Source organism: Balaenoptera physalus (assembly GCF_965194825.1).
Source record: "Balaenoptera physalus genome assembly, contig: HAP1_SCAFFOLD_576, whole genome shotgun sequence".
Taxonomy (NCBI): Eukaryota; Metazoa; Chordata; class Mammalia; order Artiodactyla; family Balaenopteridae; genus Balaenoptera; species Balaenoptera physalus.
In genome coordinates, this window is record NW_028126162.1 from 352265 (window position 1) to 356267 (window position 4003).

The following is a 4003-nucleotide window of genomic DNA, read 5'->3' on the forward strand; positions in this document are numbered from 1 at the left end:
GGCTGGAAGTGATTCCGCCAGGGTTGGGACCAGCCTGGAGATGGTGAGGGGCCCTGGCCGGTGAGTGTACATTTGGAGTTTGTGAGAGAGGCAGGCGTTTCTCGTCAGCTCCGCGATACCAGAGCTTAACTGTGCGTGTGGTGGGAGGGTGTGAAGCCGGAAGTGGCGAGGGAATTTGAACCCCCGGCTCTTGACGTGACTGGGCTGCAAGGAAATTTCTGAAAATTCTCAAGTCGCCAAATTCCATTTGAAGTTTTTCAGTACATTTATAGGCATTTTATTACATTGCATATACATATACTTATGTAATATATAGGGCTAAATCCATTTTTGGGTACTAAAAACTGTGGGTATCAATAGAATTATTTTTCAGAATATACCGGAAAAAAATATGATTCTGTTGCTCCAAAGATACCACCCTTCCCATCCATCCTCCTAACAACATTTTTCATAATTTGAGGGCTCCCCCTGTGTTGTACCTCAGTTGCCCCAAGAGAGAGCCATAAGCCGTTGTTTCTGTGAGGAGCTGAGAAAATAGCCCGCCCTCTTGGGAAGGTCAGGCTACTATAATATAAGAAAAGCCCTGTTTGGGGTGTGTTCCCCAAGGGGAATATTTTTCTCCTTCATCAGCGAAGAGGCTTTCTTTTCTCTCGTGGGCTCCGGGAGCAGCATCTTGGTGGCGCTTGGAGCCAGGAGGAAGGAATCAGGCTGGTAAATTCCATCCTTAAGGAAGTAAGGTTCTTTGCATCTGCCCACAGCTGATTCTTCAGCTTCCCACTTAGGAAAATGGGACCGACTAAGTCCGCAGTGAAGGTGCCTGGGGACACTGGTGTCAATGTAACATGTGTCCAAACCTCTGTCACAGCCAGGAGGCAAAATTTAAGTTTGCTCACCGACAGCTGCTGTGTTAGCCCTGGAATGTTAATGCTTACCGAAAACTTGGATGAAAGGCAACAGCTTTTAGTAGTTGTGCTAATGGTCTCGTCCATCAAATGACCCTCTCCTCTTCACCTTTCTCTTGTCAGTTATACCCATGTCTTTGATGAGAATTGGATATGAAGTCCTCTTAAGAAGCACGTTCCTTTTATTTATTGTATTTAAAAAATACGAGCCTTTAAAAAAATTCCCAAAGTGAGGTACACATTGTAGAAAGATTGAAAAACATAATCAAACACTGAAGGAAAATGTTAAATCACTCCTAAGATTTTAGCATAGAAGTAATCTCTACCGGAATTTGGATTAAGTCCTTTTACACTTTTTTTTATGTTTGTAAACACATACACAGTTTTTTTTTTAAACACGTGCTTTAAACAAATACACAATTAGGGTATCAGCCTGTAAGCATGGTTTTGTATTCTGCCTTTACAACTTAACAGATTATAGGAAATTTTATCATGATATTAACTCTTCTTCTACATCATGATTTTTAATAGTTACATATCGTTCCATCCTATGACTGTACTCAGTTTTCTATTTTGGGGCACTTAGGGTGCGCTAATTTTTTTTTCTTTTAAATATTCCTGTAAACATATGTGTGCATATGTTTATGCATATCTTGACGATATTTATAGAATAGACTTTCTGGGCAAAGGGTATGACTGTTTTAAGGTTTGCAGTAGTACAATGCCTGTTATTAGAGTCTCCACAGTAGCGATGTGGCATAAGAAAACAATAAGTATTCTCTAATGATCGTTACGGAGCCCAAGCTCATATTGCTTGCCGCACAACAGGTCAACAAATCGAGAGACGAGTGGTTGGGGCAAGGAATAGTGACTTTATTCAGAAAGCCAGCAGACCGAGAAGATGGTGGGCTAGGGTCCTCAGGTAAGATGGGCTAGAACGATCTTCCCTGAGGTAGAATTCAGGCTTTTTTTATACTAAAAGGGGAGAGAGTGTTGTTAGCTGTTGCAAACTTGGTGTCGGAATCCTTTGCTCTTGCACTGTCCACTTAGGTCAGGTCATGGTGTTCCTGTAAACCTCCAACAAGACAAATGTTATTCTCTGTTCTGCAACTTTTTATCTCTCTATGAATGGAAAAGTGTTACACCTGTAAAGGCCAGAGCCTTGAGAATTGGCTATCCTGTATATTTCAGGCTATAGGCAACATTAAGTTGTAGCAAAAACGAAGTACAAAGGTTAAAGTAAAAGAAACAGATCTGATATGGAGTCAGTTTTGTTATCCCCTAGTACATGAGCATACTGATTATCAGGTGTTGTAAATATGCAATAGTTAGTGCAACATGACTGCAAAATAAAATGACAAATACTGCAAAATTTTCAGAATTTAATGAAGTTGATGAAAGTGGTATTAGAAACCTGCTTGAATTCTGCAAAGCCACTGGCCAGGGTGATGCAGCAGCACTGAACAAGTTAATAATTATAAAGTTCTGAACATGGACAGTGATGATCTAATAAGTGCTTCAAGAGAGTGAGTTTAGGATCAAAGGATTAGGAAGACCCTTAAAATATCAATGAAGACATGATACAGTTTTTGCAAAAAAGGACATTCTTTATGATTGCATTGCAAAAGTTAAACATAAAGGGTGCCACATCATACAAGATTGTGAGAAGGATGTTCCTTCCCTCCCAACTCCAACATTGATTCATTCTTTGTTCTGAGAATTAACAGAGATGCAGTTATAACGTAAATCTTATGAAGTATAAGAGAAAATAAATTTATTTCAGTAGTTCTGGCTTGATTTTTATGATAAAATCCCAATCAGACTTTTTCCCCACAGTTTACTGTGTAATTTTGGACTTCATTTTAATTAATTTAGATTCACCTTAAGTGGTTGTTTTCTGAGGTACATGATTGTTGATGTAGAAAATCCCAAAGAATTTCCCCCCAATCTCAAAACTATGAAGTGAGTTCAGTAGGGTTTCAGTGTATAACATAAACATACAAAAATCAGTTGTATTTCTTTAGGCTGTATGCTAGCAGTGAACATGTGGACACCGAAATTAGAAATACAGGGACTTCCCTGGTGGCGCAGTGGTTAAAAATCTGCCTGCCAATGCAGGGGACACAGGTTTGATCCCTGGTCCGGGAAGATCCCACATGCCATGGAGCAACTCAGGCCGTGCACCACAACAACTGAGCCTATGCTCTAGAGCCCGAGAGCCACAACTACTGAAGCCCATGTGCCTAGAGCCCGTGCTCCACAACAAGAGAAGCCACCGCAGTGAGAAGCCCGCGCATCGCAATGAAGAGTAGCCCCCCGCTCGCTGCAACTAGAGAAAGCCTGCGTGCAGCAACGAAGGCCCAATGCAGCCACAAAAAAAAAACAACAAAGAAATACAATACAATTTACAATTACTTAAAAACAAAAAGAAAGAAAAAGAAGAATTTAGGTGTAAATCTAACAAAACATGTACAGGACTTGTATGCTGGAAACTGTAAAACAAGGAAGACAGAAATTGAAGAGGATCTGAATAAATGGAAAAACATACTTTATTCACGAATTGGAAGAATCAACATAGTAAGTAAGCTAATTTTCCCCAAACTGGTAAATAGATTTAATGTAATTCCTATCAAAAATTATAACTCTGGCTTTAAAGTTTGACATACAATATCCTAATTATTATTTTCCCAAAGCACTATAATTGTAGTATTTCCCTCAATGAAACATTTTAACAGCTTTATGGGGATATAATTGATGTATAATGAACTGTACATATTTAAAGAGTCTCGACATATGTATACACTGTGACACCATCATCTGAAACAAGATAATGAACATGTCCATCACCCCCAAAGTTTCCTCCTGGTCTTTTGTAATACATCCTACTGTCCTTCTGTGCCTCCCATAAATCCTGCCTCTCTATCCCTAGGCAACCACTAGTCAGCTTTCAGTCACTATAGATTCATTTTTTTTCCCTAAAATTTTATATAAATGGAATAATAGAGTCTACACATTTTTGGTCTGGCTACTTTCCATCAGCATTATTATTTTGAGATCCATCCATGTTTTTGTGTGTGTTAATAGTTTATATTTATCATTTT